This window comes from Pseudophryne corroboree (assembly GCF_028390025.1).
Source record: "Pseudophryne corroboree isolate aPseCor3 chromosome 11 unlocalized genomic scaffold, aPseCor3.hap2 SUPER_11_unloc_7, whole genome shotgun sequence".
In the NCBI taxonomy this organism is placed as follows: domain Eukaryota; kingdom Metazoa; phylum Chordata; class Amphibia; order Anura; family Myobatrachidae; genus Pseudophryne; species Pseudophryne corroboree.
This window is the reverse complement of record NW_026967483.1, coordinates 411119-429380: the sequence shown is the minus strand read 5'-3', so window position 1 is coordinate 429380 and position 18262 is coordinate 411119. Positions and strand designations below refer to the sequence as shown.

Sequence of the window (18262 nt, the reverse complement as noted above, 5' to 3'; positions counted from 1 at the left end):
ATGGTAATCCTGTACCACAAATCTGAGGTACTCCTGGCGAGGATGGTAAATGGGGACATGCAGGTAAGCATCCTTGATGTCCCAGGATACCATGTAATCCCCCTCGTCCAGGCTTGGAATAACCGCCCTGAGCGATTCCATCTTGAACTTGAATTTTTGTGTTCAAGGATTTTAAATATAAAATGGGTCACACCGAACCATGCGGTTTCGGTACCCCAACCCGTGTGGAATAGTAACCCCGTCCTTGTTGAAGTAGGGGCACCTTGAGTATTACCTGCTGGGAATACCGCTTATTAATTGCCTCTAGCACAGCCTCCCTGCCTGAGGGAGTTGTCAGCAAGGCATATTTTAGGAAACGGCTGGGGGGAGACATCTCGAATTCCAGCTTGTACCCCTGAAATACTACTTGAAAGAAACAGGGATCCACCTGTGAGCGAGCCCACTAATTGCTGAAATTTTTGAGACGGCCCCCCACCGTACCTGGCTACACCTGTGGAGCACCCGCGTCATGGTGTGGCCTCACAGGAGGCGGGGGAAGAATCTTGATTCTGGGAACAGGCTGACTGGTGCAGCTTTTTTCCCTCTACCCTTGTCTCTGTACAGAAAGGAAGCGCCATTTGACCCGCTTGCTTTTCTGAAGCCGAAAGGACTGTACCTTTGTCTGTGAGGAAACCTGAGGTAAAATTATTTCTTCCCAGCAGTTGCTGTGGATACGAGGTCCCAGAGACCATCCCCAAATAATTCCTCACCCTTATAAGGCTCTCTATGCGCTTTTTAAGTCAGCATCACCTGTCCAGTGACAGGTCTCTAATACCCTCCTGACAGAATGGACATTACATTTATTTTGGATGCCAGCCGGCAAAATATCCCTCTGTGCATCCCCCATATATAAGACAACGTCTTTAATATGTTTTTATGTTTGCCAACTAGTATCCCTGTTTGACAGGGTCACCGACCACGCTGCAGCAGCACTATCTGCAGGTCACAGTCTAGTACCTGAGTGTGTAAATACAGACTTCAGGATAGCCTCCTGTTTTTTATCAACAGGTACCTATTAAAGTGGCCGTATCCTAAGACGGCAGTGCCACCTTTTTTGACAAACGTGTGAGCGCCTTATCCACCCTAGGGGATATCTCCCAGCGTAACTTATCCACCTGGCGGGAAAGGGTACGCCATCAGTAACTTTTTATAAATTACCAGTTTCTTATCAGGGGGAACCTACGCTTTCACACACTTCATTTATTCATCTGATGGGGGAACAAAACACTGCCTGTTTTTTCTCCCCAAACCTAAAACCCATTTTTAGAGGTGCTTGGGTTAAAGTCAGAAATGTATAACACATTTTTTATTGCCGGGATCACGTCACGGATGTTCCTAGTGGATTGTGTATATGTCTCCACCTTGTCGACACTGGAGTCAGACTCCGTGTCGACATCTGTGTCTGCCATCTGAGAGAGCGGGCGTTTTTGAGCCCCTGATGGCCTTTGAGACGCCTGGGCAGGCGCGGGCTGCGAAGCCGGCTGTCCCACAGCTGTTACGTCATCCACCCTTTTATGTAAGGAGTTGACACTGTCGGTTAATACCTTTCACCTATCCATCCACTCTGGTGTCGGCCCCACAGGGGGCGACATCACATATATCGGCCTCTGTTCTGTCACCATATAAGCTTCCTCATTCAACATGTCGACACAGCCGTACCGACACACCGCAGACACACAGGGAATGCTCTAAACGAGGACAGGACCCACAAAAGCCCTTTGGGGGGACAGAGTAAGAGTATGCCAGCACACACCAGAGCGCTATATATATACAGGGACTAACTGAGTTATGTCCCTAATAGCTTTTATATAATATACTGTATACAGTGCCAATTTTAATGCCCCCCTCTCTTTTCCCTCTTACTGTACTGTAGAATTGCAGGGAAGAGCCAGGGAGCTTCCCTCCAGCCGAGCTGTGAGGGAAAAATGGCGCCAGTGTGCTGAGGAGATAGGCTCCGCCCCTTTTTCGCGGCCTATTCTCCCGTTTTTTATGGAATTCTGGCAGGGGTATTTACCTCATATATAGCCCCTGGGGCCATATATTGGGGTATTTTAGCCAGCCAAGGTGTTTTTATTGCTGCCTCAGGGCGCCCCCCCCAGCGCCCTGCACCCTCAGTGACCGGAGTGTGAAGTGTGTGAGAGGAGCAATGGCGCACAGCTGCAGTGCTGTGCGCTACCTTGGTGAAGACAGAGTCTTCATGCCGCCGATTTTCCGGACCATCTTCTTGCTTCTGGCTCTGTAAGGGGGACGGCGGCGCGGCTCCGGGACCGAACATCAAGGCTGGGCCTGCGGTCGATCCCTCTGGAGCTAATGGTGTCCAGTAGCCTAAGAAGCCCAATCCGGCTGCAAGCAGGCGAGTTCGCTTCTTCTCCCCTTAGTCCCTCGCTGCAGTGAGCCTGTTGCCAGCAGGTCTCACTGAAAATAACAAATTCTAAGATTATAACTTTCTAAGAGCTCAGGAGAGCCCCTAGTGTGCATCCAACCTCGGCCGGGCACGAAATCTAACCGAGGCTTGGAGGAGGGTCATGGTGGGAGGAGCCAGTGCACACCAGGTAGTCTAAGATCTTTCTAGAGTGCCCAGCCTCCTTCGGAGCCCGCTATTCCCCATGGTCCTTACGGAGTTCCCAGCATCCACTAGGACGTTAGAGAAATACTATTAGCTTTCTCTAAACATCGTGCCAATACTTTTTTAGAATAACCTCGCTCTAAAAAGCGCAAGGTTATTTCGGCACATTGTTGATCCTTTAGGGCAGGGGTCGAATTGATCCTCATTGCTCTAAGGAATTGTGAGATAGGGAGGCCTTCTTTCAAGGCAGGAGGATGATGGCTCGTTGCATGTAGAGTTAGATTACGATCAGTTGCTTTACGGAACATCGTAGTGTTTAACTGTTTCCCAGTCTTAGTGACATTGACGTCCAGAAAATTAATGGACGTTGCAGAAACCGAATATGTGAAGTTGATGGGACTGTCAAGGGAATTAAGTTGGTGCACCATATCGATAAATTCTGATTCAGTACCATCCCAAAGTAAAAAAATATCGTCAATAAAACGTTTAAAGTAAAGTATTTTCTGCCCATAAACTGGTAATACATACGTATTCTCGTAGTTGGCCATAAACAGCCCCATCATAAGCCAACCTGTTTATGGCCAACTACGAGAATACGTATGTATTACCAGTTTATGGGCAGAAAATCCTTTACTTTAAACGTTTTATTGACTTAATTTTTTAATTTGGGATGGTACTGAATCAGAATTTATCGATATGGTGAACCAACTTAATTCCCTTGACAGTCCCATCAACTTCACATATTCGGTTTCTGCAACGTCCATTAATTTTCTGGACGTCAATGTCACTAAGACTGGGAAACAGTTAAACACTACGATGTTCCGTAAAGCAACTGATCGTAATCTAACTCTACATGCAACGAGCCATCATCCTCCTGCCTTGAAAGAAGGCCTCCATATCTCACAATTCCCTAGAGCAATGAGGATCAATTCGACCCCTGCCCTAAAGGATCAACAATGTGCCGATATAACCTTGCACTTTTTAGAGCGAGATTATTCTAAAAAAGTATTGGCACGATGTTTAGAGAAAGCTAATAGTATTTTTCTTGGGCAACTCCCTAAAAAAGTAAGTTAGAAGCGTATGATTTTTCCCACCCAGTATGATGGCACTTCAGATAGTATGAGGAAGGCATTACGAAAGCATTGGCCTATTGTGGCTTCTGATGGAAACCTCCCTTTTGCAGGAACTCCTGCACCGATGATGTCCTACCGGCGTGGGGCCAATTTAAAACAGCTGCTAATGAGGCCCACGATGTTCCCTGACCAAAAAAAAATCAACTTCCAACTAATGTAAGCCAGACCAGGTAGCTTCTCCTGTGGAGGATGCACCACATGTCGATCCATGCTCACTGGCCCCTATTTTCACCATCCACACACCGGGAAGAAGATATTTCTAAAATATCACCTCCATTGTAGACTAGATTATGTCATTTACATCTTGAAATGCCCGTGTGGGCTCTGTTACGTTGGATTGACCACTCGTCAGTTTCGGGATCGAATGGCCAACCATCGGTCTTCAATCCACACGGCCTTGCTCTCTGGCCATACGGACAAGCCTGTAGCGCGTCATTTCGTGTCTGCTAGACATCAAGTGGCGACACTGAAATGCAAGCTTATCGATTGGGTTCCACCACCTCTATTAGGTGGAGATAGAACCCGGATGCTTAAACAGAAAGAAAGCTTTTGGATACATAAGCTTGACACTGTAGCCCCAAGGGGCCTCAATGAGGCTAATCCCTTAAATGTATTCTTATAACTGTTAATGTCCAAATGTATCCTTATAATGAGTCTACAGTGTCCTTTTCAATAGGGCCCCCGGACGGTAGTTATATGATGGTTATTTTTAGGGTACCTGTGCAACTCCATATATTACAGTTGTCAAATTAAATTAATAGCTGCACATACAGTTTTCTGTATAATGTCTTTAATATTATTCATGTGTTGTTTATCTGTTTTATTTTTATTTTGTTTTACTTTTTCCGGAGCCACGTAGGTCCTTGGAAGAATTTTAGTGGGATCCACTGCTTTTTATCCCCCATGGTGATAGTTCATAGACAGATGTACTTTATTAATAGGTGTTATGCTTTTATGCCTTATTGAAAAGAAATTATGAATATAATTAAATACAGCCTATGTACACTATGAGGGATTTTTCGCTACTGGGTTTCACTGATATTTAACAATTGTCTCTAGTTGCCTTATTGGTATGCCTTTATCCAATATAACTCACTCTAATATACTCTGTTGGTTTATTAGCATATTCCCCTCCCATCTATGCTTAGTAGATGGTGCCGTCACTTCCGGTCAGGTCGACTTGACTATTGACCGAATGTGGCTAAGTACATTGTTGCTGTTTTGGCTTTCACCCATGTGCTGGGATGTCTCTTGGCACCCGTTTTTTGAGTTTAGTTTTGTCTTTTTCACTTTATGAGAGCCCCTGCGGCTTGGCCGAGCGGCGTCCGCGGGACTTCCGGCCCGTGGAACGCATCCATTTCCGGTCGCTGAAACGCGGAAGTGGCGTTGCCAGCGGCCGCGAATGCAGCCAATATTGTACTTTTGAGCTACATGTGATGATTTTGGCCCCTGAAATCAGTAGTGCTGGGTATATCTAATGGTTTGATATCTAAGTAACACTCTTTTTTCTTATGGGGTTAACGTTTAGCACACATATAGTTACATCTCAGGGTTAAGCGGCATTTCCTGTCCCATTGTGTTAAATAGCATGCAGCTATCATCAGATACTAAACAGCAGAGTGGTGAGTGGACTGGCCGGTGTGGACCCCAATGGTAGGAATATCTTATCTAGTTTGGATTATTTTATATATCTTGTTTGTGTTTTAAATTGCAGACCTTGCTGCTGAAAACTATATGGCCTTTGCTGATTGATCTGTAGCTGCCTAGTGTTACTTTTTAATTATCCAGGTATGACTTCTATATGGTATATTGGGTCCTATTATACACTGGTGAGGGTCAGTGTTTTAATAAGCTTTCCAATTTTCTTTTATAGTAGTCCTGTGTTCCAGGAGCTATCATTTGACTTATTGTGTCTAATATTGACCCAGGTAAATTTGTGAAGTTTACTCTAGAGTGAGGTGCTATGCTTGTCCTGTGGGAGTAGATTTGGAGTATGCTGATCTTTATCCTTCTTTCCATATAGAGTATGATTCTATTAATTAATTAACTTGATGTCACTATTTTCTGCTATAAGGGCCTGGGAGGCACTGGTGGTGGTGGTGTGGGTATGATCTGATACCTTTAGTCCAGAGGTTCCCAAACTGTGTGCCGTGGCTCCCTGGGGTGCCTTGGGACACTTGCAGGGGTGCCCTGGGTTGGTGGTCCAGGACCAATTCAAATTATTCATGGTCAATATAATAGGCAAAACCAGTGCTGGTGGCTGCCAGTCATAACATATGGGGCCAAACAGAAGCAAATCTTGTCCCTCAGCACACAACTGACCCTAAGGATGACATATAAACCCGATCTACTTAATGTAATATTTCTTTCTACAGTTCTCAATAAGACATTTTTGGCCTAGGGGTGCCGTGAAAAAAATTCTGATATTCTAGGGCACCGTGATTCAAAAAAGTTTGGAAACCACTGCTTTAGTCTGATTTTATACATATTGTATATATCTTTTTGATCATGTAGATGCTCTGAATTGCCAGTCTTGATAAAGGTACTATAATAGGACCGAAACGTCGAATGTTAAAGGCAACGTTATTGAACCTGATTAACCTGAATAAACTGTTTGACACATCAAGATCTTCAAAGTGATTGATTTCTGCGAGAGTGCACCCACCACACGGGTGGTAGATGCGGTGTGTGTGTATGTGTGTATGTGTATGTGTATGTGTATGTGTATGTGTATGTGTATGTGTATGTGTATGTGTATATATATATATATATATATATATATATATATATATATATATATATATATATATATATATATATATATATATATATATATATATATATATATATATAGTAATGCAGGGACTGGCACTCCTTAGAATCCAAAAAACCAGTAAAGGTGCCGAATGTAGTAATTGGTAGCAAAGTAAAAGAAAAAGAATGCGGCACTCGGAGGACTTCATTTGAAGCAGCAAGCTGGTTTAGAAATTAAGCTGACAGCGCAGCATTAGTAGGTCAATGTTTTATTTAATTACTAAATTTCGTCAGGACAAAATAACATAAAACAGAACAATCTTACCTTAAGTAGTACCCCACACAGACCATCATGCACGCTGTGTGTGCTTCCTGGACGGGGATTGATGACGTCACTCCGGGGTGACGCGCGCTCTCCAGCGCCGTTTCCATGGTTACCCGCCGGAGGCAGACACAGCGCTGTAGATAGTAACAAAAGATAATCACCATAAAAACAGTGCATAAATCGTGAAAAACAAGTGTCCACAACAGCTAAGAAGTGGTCCAGAGGCATAGCATGAATTGTTATATGCACATTGATAATACAAGCATACTGAATAATTATATATTTAAATAGCAGGAGACACACGCCCCCTAGACATAAACTGTTTTAAAGTGGCATGAATGAAAACAATCATTAAATATCAAGCTAGCATAAATATGACCCTGGTAATATTAATAGCCTGAGTTGTGATATAAGGAATAAATCCTCAGACACAATAATCAAGTATAGATTAAATTTAGATTGCATAATTAAAAAGAAACATTACATAATTAAAGAATTACATAATTAAAGAAAGCACACCAAATTATTGGACTCATTGAGACCGTACGGTGAAAGTGTGCGGAGCTCAAAAATCCAGCGGGCTTCCCTGCGTAATAACAGAGCACCCCGGTCACCTCCACGTATATTGGCAGGGACATGGTCAATGACCTTATGTCGTAAACTAGCCAATGTGTGTTTTGCTTCACGAAAGTGGTGGGCAACCGGTTGTGTTTGTGGGGTGCCTTCAAGGGCAGAGCGTATGGCTTGGCGGTGCAGTGCCATCCTCTCCCTGAATTGACGGATGGTCTTACCCACGTAATGTAAGCCACAGGGGCATTTAATGTAGTAAATGACAAAGGAGCTTTAACAAGATAAAACATGCTTGATGTTAATTTTGGCTCCAGAATGTGGATGAGTAAAAGATGGACCACATTCCATTGAACGACATGTCGTGCAACCTGAGCACTTGTAACAGCCAGGCTGTCGTGTTAGAAATGTCACAACTGAGGGCCTGAGCTGACGGGAGGCAGCCTCAGTTGTAGGGGCTGAGATGTACCGGAACCTGGGAGGTTGTATCAGACCCCTGGACATGTAAGTAACATGAATAATAACTGCCCGAAGGCGTGACCACGACAACTTGGATAAAGGTCAATGATGTTTATTATGACAACTCCGCAACATAGCAGCAGTAAAAGAAAACGTAAAAGTCAGCAAAGAATAAATACAGTTCCTGGGTACTACAGGATGGCAGGAGCCACAGGGCACTGGTAGTGTGAGATAGTTCTTATGATCTTCTAGATGGAAAGTCCTTACCAGGCCCGACTGTAGCAATGGAGATAACCCAGGATTGTGCCAGCTGGTGTTCCGGGAAAAGCTGGGTTGCTGAAGGTAAAACAGCTGCTGTGGATACTGGCTGGAACCAGACTGTTGTTAGCACGGAGTGGATACTGGCTGGAACCAGTTAAATAATAAATGAACTTGGGAGCGATGAAATATGAACTGAAATGTAGAACTTGAGAGCGGAGAAATAATAATACCGGTGGAGAGTGGTAAAGTGTAGAAAGGACACCGGCCCTTTAAGGGAAGCTGTACTCTGCTGAAAGCTGAGCTGGAAGCAGGTAATGTTGTAGCTGGAAACAGATGAATCCACAATGGATTGGAGAGTCAGGCTACACCGCAGGTGGAATGCTGGTGCGGGTCTCTATGGTGGAAGTCTTGAGACAGGAGCTGGAACCTGGAAGACAATCACAGGAGAGAGACAAACAGGAACTAGGTTTGACAACCAAAGCACTGACGCCTTCCTTGCTCAGGCACAGTGTATTTATACCTGCAGCAAGGAAGGGATTGGCTAGGCAATTATGCAGATTATCAATACTGAGAACAGATTGGTGGAAATGATCAGCTGACAGAATCCAAGATGGCTGCGCCCATGCAGACACTCGGAGGGAAGTTTGGTTTGTAATCCATGTGGTAATGAAAACAGTAATGGCGGCACCGGCCACCGGAGACAGGAGGCGCCAGGCTGACAGATGCACATCCAACCACGCGGACACAGCGGAGGCCGCGGCTGACGTAATCGCCACTCAGACACTCTGCATGCAGAAGTTCAGGGACGGCGGCGGAGGCCGCGGGAGACGCCATGCCAGGTGTAATATGGCGTTTACTGTGACAGCGTCCCAGAGTGACAGGAGAGGATACAGGAATGTACACATCAGGATAACAGATGGGATCCGGTCCTGGAGCGCTGAGCCAGCCTTAGGAGGCATCTGATGGGTAAGAAATGGCGTCCAGATACCCGGATCGTGACAAGAAATGTCCAGGGGGTTATTGTTTCCATATTGGAGATGTCATTCTTGACGAGCATGTCTCGAAGGTTGCGGTTCCGTTTGTAACTTGGCATCAGCTTACAGTCCTGGAAAGATTTTAAGTCCGGATCTGCCGTGATTATGGGCCACAAACTCTTGCCATTTTGCATGATCTTATGGCAGAGAGGATGAAATTCCTGAACAAATGGTACCCTTTTGTCCAGTGTGCCAAGGGTAGTTTTTGGACAGAGGGTGTCCTCACGTTGAATAGCTAACACCTGTCGTTTGGTGTCCATCAGACGGGTAATATCAAACCCTCGGGTGACAAATTGCTGGATCATCAGATCTATTCGTTGTTCCGCTTTGACAAGCATATCACAGGTGCGGACTGCACGAAGGAATTTAGATTTGGGGAGGCTGTGTGACACGAAACCGGGGTGTTGGCTGTCTGCCCTCAAAATAGTGTTTCGGTCGGTGGGTTTTCTATATAAAATCGGTTGTGAGCTTCCCATCCTGTATGGAGACTTCCACGTCCAGGAATTGCACCTGTTTTTCACTGATGGAATAGGTGAAGTGTATGTTGTCATCCAAAGTATTGACATGATCCATTGCAGTTTTGAAGTCATGACAGGTACTTGTCCAAATGATGAATAGGTCATCTATGTACCTGGTGAGGTACAAGATGTGCGGTTGCATCATGGGGTTTAATAAAATAAGATTTTACTCACCGGTAAATCTATTTCTCGTAGTGGATGCTGGGAACTCCGAAAGGACCATGGGGAATAGCGGCTCCGCAGGAGACTGGGCACAACTAAAGAAAGCTTTTAGGTCACCTGGTGTGCACTGGCTCCTCCCACTATGACCCTCCTCCAAGCCTCAGTTAGGACACTGTGCCCGGACGAGCTGACATAATAAGGAAGGATTTTGAATCCCGGGTAAGACTCCTACCAGCCACACCAATCACACCGTATAACTCGTGATACTATACCCAGTTTAACAGTATGAAAACAACTGAGCCTCTCAACAGATGGCTCAACAATAACCCTTTAGTTAACAATAACTATGTACAAGTATTGCAGACAATCCGCACTTGGGACGGGCGCCCAGCATCCACTACGGACTACGAGAAATAGATTTACCGGTGAGTAAAATCTTATTTTCTCTGACGTCCTAGTGGATGCTGGGAACTCCGAAAGGACCATGGGGATTATACCAAAGCTCCCAAACGGGCGGGAGAGTGCGGATGACTCTGCAGCACCGAATGAGAGAACTCCAGGTCCTCCTCAGCCAGGGTATCAAATTTGTAGACGCTTGCAAACGTGTTTGCCCCTGACCAAGTAGCAGCTCGGCAAAGTTGTAAAGCCGAGACCCCTCGGGCAGCCGCCCAAGATGAGCCCACCTTCCTTGTGGAATGGGCTTTTACTGATTTAGGATGCGGCAGTCCCGCAGCAGAATGCGCAAGCTGAATTGTGCTACAAATCCAGCGAGCAATAGTCTGCTTAGAAGCAGGAGCACCCAGTTTGTTGGGTGCATACAGGATAAATAGCGAGTCAGTTTTCCTGACTCTAGCCGTCCTGGAAACATAAATTTTCAAGGTCCTGACTACGTCCAGTAACTTGGAATCTTCCAAGTCCCTAGTAGCCGCAGGCACTACAATAGGTTGGTTCAAGTGAAAAGCTGATACCACCTTAGGGAGAAACTGGGGACGAGTCCTCAATTCCGCCCTATCCATATGGAAAATCAGATAAGGGCTTTTACATGACAAAGCCGCCAATTCTGACACACGCCTGGCTGAAGCCAAGGCCAATAACATGACCACTTTCCACGTGAGATATTTTAGATCCACGGTTTTAAGTGGCTCAAACCAATGTGATTTTAAGAAACTCAACACCACGTTGAGATCCCAAGGTGCCACTGGAGGCACAAACGGGGGCTGAATATGCAGCACTCCTTTCACAAACGTCTGAACTTCAGGTAGTGAAGCTAGTTCTTTCTGGAAGAAAAATCGACAGAGCCGAGATCTGTACCTTAATGGAGCCTAATTTCAGGCCCATAGTCACTCATGCTTGTAGGAAATGCAGAAATCGACCTAGTTGAAATTCCTCTGTTGGGGCCTTTTTGGCCTCACACCAAGCAACATACTTCCGCCATATGCGGTGATAATGCTTTGCAGTTACATCTTTCCTGGCTTTAATCAGCGTAGGAATGACTTCCTCCGGAATACCCTTTTCCTTCAGGATCCGGCGTTCAACCGCCATGCCGTCAAACGCAGCCGCGGTAAGTCTTGGAACAGACAGGGCCCCTGCTGCAGCAGGTCCTGTCTGAGCGGCAGAGGCCATGGGTCCTCTGAGATCATCTCTTGAAGTTCCGGGTACCACGCTCGTCTTGGCCAATCCGGAACCACGAGTATTGTTCTTACTCCTCGTTTTCTTATTATTCTCAGTACCCTTGGTATGAGAGGCAGAGGAGGGAACACATAAACTGACTGGTACACCCACGGTGTCACTAGAGCGTCCACAGCTATCGCCTGAGGGTCCCTTGACCTGGCGCAATATCTCTCTAGTTTTTTGTTTAGGCGGGACGCCATCATGTCCACCTGTGGCCATTCCCATCGATTTACAATCAGAATCAGCTTTATTGGCCAGGTGTACTCACGTACACTAGGAATTCTTTGTGGTACAATGCATCGCCAAGCAGCAACATGAAGGGGGAATACATAGCATACGAAGGGGGAAGAACATAGCATACATTACACACATTACACGTATGAGTTGAGACTGCACATTGCAAGTGTACAATAGACTCAACATATTAGACATATTATACATGTAGGACTAAACACAAAGGCTGCTTGGCAGAGCAGCACCGAGGCAGCCATCCGCGGCGCCAACTAGAACTCAAACAATGCACATAATACAGCGTGAAGACTTCTGGATGAAGTCCCCACTCTCCCGGGTGGAGGTCGTGCCTGCTGAGAAAGTCTGCTTCCCAGTTGTCCACTCCCGGAATGAACACTGCTGACAGTGCTAGTACGTGATTTTCCGCCCATCGGAGAATCCTTGTGGCTTCTGCCATTGCCATCCTGCTTCTTGTGCCGCCCTGTCGATTTACATGGGCGACTGCCGTGATGTTGTCTGACTGGATCAGTACCGGCTGGTGTAGAAGCAGGGATTTTGCCTGACTTAGTGCATTGTAAATGGCCCTTAGTTCCAGAATATTTATGTGTAGGGAAGTCTCCTGACTCGACCACAGCCCTTGGAAGTTTCTTCCCTGTGTGACTGCCCCCCAGCATCGAAGGCTGGCATCCGTGGTCACCAGGACCCAGTCCTGTATGCCGAATCTGCGGCCCTCTAGAAGATGAGCACTCTGCAGCCACCACAGCAGAGACACCCTGGTTCTTGGAGACAGGGTTATTAGGCGATGCATCTGAAGATGCGATCCGGACCATTGGTCCAACAGGTTCCACTGAAAGATTCTGGCATGGAACCTGCCGAAAGGAATTGCTTCGTAAGAAGCCACCATCTTTCCCAGGACCCGCGTGCAGTGATGCACAGATACCTGTTTTGGTTTCAGGAGGTCTCTGACTAGAGATGACAGCTCCTTGGCTTTCTCCTCTGGGAGAAACACTTTTTTCTGGACTGTATCCAGAATCATACCCAGGAACAGTAGACGTGTCGTCGGAACCAGCTGTGATTTTGGAATATTCAGAATCCAACCGTGCTGGTGTAGCACCTCCTGAGATAGTGCTACTCCCACCAACAACTGCTCCTTGGACCTCGCCTTTATTAGGAGATCGTCCAAGTACGGGATAATTAAAACTCCCTTTCTTCGAAGGAGTATCCTCATTTCCGCCATTACCTTGGTAAACAACCTCTGTGCCGTGGAGAGTCCAAACGGCAGCGTCTGGAATTGGTAATGGCAATCCTGTACCACAAATCTGAGGTACTCCTGGTGAGGATAGTAAATGGGGACATGCAGGTAAGCATCCTTGATGTCCAGGGATACCATGTAATCCCCCTCGTCCAGGCTTGCAATAACCGCCCTGAGCGATTCCATCTTGAACTTGGATTTTTCTATGTATGTGTTCAAGGATTTCAAATTTAAAATGGGTCTCACCGAACCGTCCGGTTTCGGTACCACAAACAGTGTGGAATAGTAACCCCGTCCTTGTTGAAGTAGGGGCACCTTGATTATCACCTGCTGGGAATACAGCTTGTGAATTGCCGCTAGCACAGCCTCCCTGTCTGAAGGAGTAATCGGCAAGGCAGATTTTAGGAACCGGTGGGGTGGAGACGCCTCGAATTCCAGTTTGCACCCTTGAGATACTATTTGCAGGATCCAGGGATCCACCTGTGAGCGAGCCCACTGATCGCTGAAATTTTTGAGGCGGCCCCCCACCGTACCTGGCTCCGCCTGTGGAGCCCCACCGTCATGCGGCGGACTTGGAAGAAGCGGGGGAGGACTTTTGCTCCTGGGAACCTGCTGTTTGTTGCAGCCTTTTTCCCCTACCTCTGCCTCTGGACAGAAAGGACCCGCCTTTTCCACGCCTGTTTTTCTGAGTCCGAAAGGACTGTACCTGATAAAACGGCGCCTTTTTGGGCTGTGAGGGAACATGGGGTAAAAATGCTGACTTCCCAGCAGTTGCTGTGGAAACTAGGTCCGAGAGATCATCCCCAAATAATTCCTCACCCTTATATGGCAACACTTCCATGTGCCTTTTTGAATCTGCATCCCCTGTCCACTGGCGAGTCCATAAGCCTCTCCTAGCAGAAATGGACAATGCACTTATTTTAGATGCCAGCCGGCAGATCTCCCTCTGTGCATCTCTCATGTATAAGACTGAGTCTTTTAAATGCTCTATGGTTAGCAGAATAGTGTCCCTGTCTAGGGTGTCAATATTTTCTGACAGGGAATCCGACCACGCAGCGGCAGCACTGCACATCCATGCTGACGCAATAGCTGGTCTAAGTATAATGCCTGAGTGTGTATATACAGACTTCAGGATCGCCTCCTGCTTTCTATCAGCAGGTTCCTTGAGGGCGGCCGTATCCGGAGACGGTAGTGCCACCTTTTTAGACAAACGTGTGAGCGCTTTATCCACCCTAGGGGGTGTCTCCCAACGTGACCTATCCTCTGGCGGGAAAGGGAACGCCATTAGTAACTTCTTAGAGATTACCAATCTTTTATCAGGGAAAGCCCACGCTTCTTCACACACTTCATTTAATTCTTCTGATGGGGGAAAAACTACAAGTAGTTTTTTCTCCCCAAACATAATACCCTTTTTAGTGGTACCTGGGTTTATATCAGAAATTTGTAACACCTCTTTCATTGCTTCAATCATGCAACGAATGGCCTTAGTGGACATTAGACTAAACTCATCGTCGTCGACACTGGTGTCAGTATCAGTGTCGACATCCGCGTCTGCCATCTGAGGTAGCGGGCGTTTCAGAGCCCCCGATGGCCTTTGAGACGCCTGGACAGGCACGAGCTGAGAAGCCGGCTGTCCCGCATTTGGCATGTCGTCAAATTTTTTGTGTAAGGAGTCGACACGTGCACGCAATTCCTTCCATAAGTCCATCCACTCAGGTGTCTGCCCCGCAGGGGGTGACATCCCTTCTATAGGCATCTGCTCCGCCTCCACATCATTATCCTCAAACATGTCGACACAGCCGTACCGACACACCGCACACACACACAGGGAATGCTCTAACAGAGGACAGGACCCACAAAAGCCCTTTGGGGAGACAGAGTGAGAGTATGCCAGCACACACCAGAGCGCTATATAATGCAGGGACTAACTGAATTATGTCCCCTATAGCTGCTGTTATATATACTGCGCCTAAATTTAGTGCCCCCCCTCTCTTTTTTACCCTTTTCTGTAGTGTAGACTGCAGGGGAGAGCCAGGGAGCTTCCGTCCAGCGGAGCTGTGAGGGAGAAATGGCGCCAGTGTGCTGAAGGAGATAGCTCCGCCCCTTTTTCGCGGACTATTCTCCCGCTTTTTTATGGATTCTGGCATGGGTAATTATCACATATATAGCCTCTGGGGCTATATATTGTGGTATTTTTGCCAGCCAAGGTGTTTTTATTGCTGCTCAGGGCCCCCCCCCCTAGCGCCCTGCACCCTCAGTGACCGGAGTGTGAAATGTGTATGAGGAGCAATGGCGCACAGCTGCAGTGCTGTGCGCTACCTTGGTGAAGACTGATGTCTTCTGCCGCCGATTTTCCGGACCTCTTCTTGCTTCTGGCTCTGTAAGGGGGACGGCGGCGCGGCTCCGGGACCGAACACCAAGGCCAGTTCCATGCGGTCGATCCCTCTGGAGCTAATGGTGTCCAGTAGCCTAAGAAGCCCAAGCTAGCTGCAAGCAGGTAGGTTCGCTTCTTCTCCCCTTAGTCCCTCGCTGCAGTGAGCCTGTTGCCAGCAGGTCTCACTGTAAAATAAAAAAACCTAATTATATACTTTCTTTTTAGAAGCTCAGGAGAGCCCCTAGTGTGCATCCAACCTCGGCCGGGCACAAAATCTGAGGCTTGGAGGAGGGTCATAGTGGGAGGAGCCAGTGCACACCAGGTGACCTAAAAGCTTTCTTTAGTTGTGCCCAGTCTCCTGCGGAGCCGCTATTCCCCATGGTCCTTTCGGAGTTCCCAGCATCCACTAGGACGTCAGAGAAAAAGAGATTGTGGTCAATATCAAACATAAAGATGTTAGCTAGGGAAGATCCCACGCAAGATCCCATGGCGCAGCCTCTCAGTTGGATGTACCATTGGCGGTCAAAAAGGAAGTAATTCCTAGTTAAAGACAAATGTAATAACTCGCAGAAAAGGTTAATGTCAGGACCACGATACGCCAAATTCCCAGTGAGAAACCTGCGGACGGCCTGGACCCCCCTATCATGGGGGATGTTAGTGTATAATGACACCACGTCCACTGTACAGAGATGGCAGCCCTCTGGTAGTGTAGAGAAGGAAGATAATTTCCTGAGGAAGGTGGAAGAATCCTTTAGGAACGTTGGTTGGTCCTGGATCAGTTCCTGCAGAAAACTGTCCAGGTATTGAGATATGATGTAATAAATGGATTCTCGTGCACTAATAATGGGTCGTCCGGGCGGGCAGCTGGGATTTCTCACTGGGAATTAGGCGTATCGTGGTCCTGACATTAACCTTTTCTGCGAGTTATTACATTTGTCTTTAACTAGGAATTACTTCCTTTTTGACCGCCGATGGTACATCCAACTGAGAGGCTGCGCCATGGGATCTTGCGTGGGATCTTCCCTAGCTAACATCTTTATGTTTGATATTGACCACAATCTCTTTTTATTAAACCCCATGATGCAACCGCACATCTTGTACCTCACCAGGTACATAGATGACCTATTCATCATTTGGACAAGTACCTGTCATGACTTCAAAACTGCAATGGATCATGTCAATACTTTGGATGACAACATACACTTCACCTATTCCATCAGTGAAAAACAGGTGCAATTCCTGGACGTGGAAGTCTCCATACAGGATGGGAAGCTCACAACCGATTTATATAGAAAACCCACCGACCGAAACACTATTTTGAGGGCAGACAGCCAACACCCCGGTTTCGTGTCACACAGCCTCCCCAAATCTCAATTCCTTCGTGCAGTCCGCACCTGTGATACGCTTGTCAAAGCGGAACAACGAATAGATCTGATGATCCAGCAATTTGTCACCCGAGGGTATGATATTACCCGTCTGATGGACACCAAACGACAGGTGTTAGCTATTCAACGTGAGGACACCCTCTGTCCAAAAACTACCCTTGGCACACTGGACAAAAGGGTACCATTTGTTCAGGAATTTCATCCTCTCTGCCATAAGATCATGCAAAATGGCAAGAGTTTGTGGCCCATACTCACGGCAGATCCGGACTTAAAATCTTTCGAGGACTGTAAGCTGATGCCAAGTTACAAACGGAACCGCAACCTTCGAGACATGCTCGTCAAGAATGACATCTCCAATATGGACACAATAACCCCCCGGACATTTCTAACACGACAGCCTGGCTGTTACAAGTGCTCAGGTTGCACGACATGTCGTTCAATGGAATGTGGTCCATCTTTTACTCATCCACATTCTGGAGCCAAAATTAACATCAAGCATGTTTTATCTTGTTAAAGCTCCTTTGTCATTTACTACATTAAATGCCCCTGTGGCTTACTTTACGTGGGTAAGACCATCCGACAATTCAGGGAGAGGATGGCACTGCACCGCCAAGCCATACGCTCTGCCCTTGAAGGCACCCCACAAACACAACCGGTTGCCCACCACTTTCGTGAAGCAAAACACACATTGGCTAGTTTACGACATAAGGTCATTGACCATGTCCCTGCCAATATACGTGGAGGTGACCGGGGTGCTCTGTTATTACGCAGGGAAGCCCGCTGGATTTTTGAGCTCCGCACACTTTCACCGTACGGTCTCAATGAGTCCAATAATTTGGGGTGCTTTAATTATGTAATTCTTTAATTATGTAATGTTTCTTTTTAATTATGCAATCTAAATTTAATCTATACTTGATTATTGTGTCTGAGGATTTATTCCTTATATCACAACTCAGGCTATTAATATTACCAGGGTCATATTTATGCTAGCTTGATATTTAATGATTGTTTTCATTCATGCCACTTTAAAACAGTTTATGTCTAGGGGGCGTGTGTCTCCTGCTATTTAAATATATAATTATTCGGTATGCTTGTATTATCAATGTGCATATAACAATTCATGCTATGCCTCTGGACCACTTCTAAGCTGTTGTGGACACTTGTTTTTCACGATTTATGCACTGTGTTTATGGTGATTATCTTTTGTTACTATCTACAGCGCTGTGTCTGCCTCCGGCGGGTAACCATGGAAACGGCGCTGGAGAGCGCGCGTCGCCCCGGGGTGACGTCATCAATCCCCGTCCAGGAAGCACGCACAGCGTGCATGATGGTCTGTGTGGGGTACTACTTAAGGTAAGATTGTTCTGTTTTATGTTATTTTGTCCTGACGAAATTTAGTAATTAAATAAAACATTGACCTACTAATGCTGCGCTGTCAGCTTAATTTCTAAACCAGCTTGCTGCTTCAAATGAAGTCCTCCGAGTGCCGCATTATTTTTCTTTGCATATATATATATATATATATATATAT

General features: G+C 46.4%; 1 protein-coding gene and 1 long non-coding RNA gene across 2 annotated transcripts in view; one reads left to right on the top strand and one right to left on the bottom strand.

Moving 5' to 3' along the window:
- Positions 1-18262, bottom strand: part of LOC134982205 (probable D-lactate dehydrogenase, mitochondrial) — a gene marked incomplete at its 3' end in the record, with an annotated part of 169614 nt that overhangs the window by 44950 nt on the left and 106402 nt on the right. The window lies entirely within an intron of this gene.
- On the top strand, positions 5333-5643 carry LOC134982203 (uncharacterized). Its single transcript, XR_010190970.1, has 3 exons — positions 5333-5360; positions 5453-5526; positions 5612-5643. It is a non-coding gene; the product is annotated as an uncharacterized LOC134982203 (long non-coding RNA).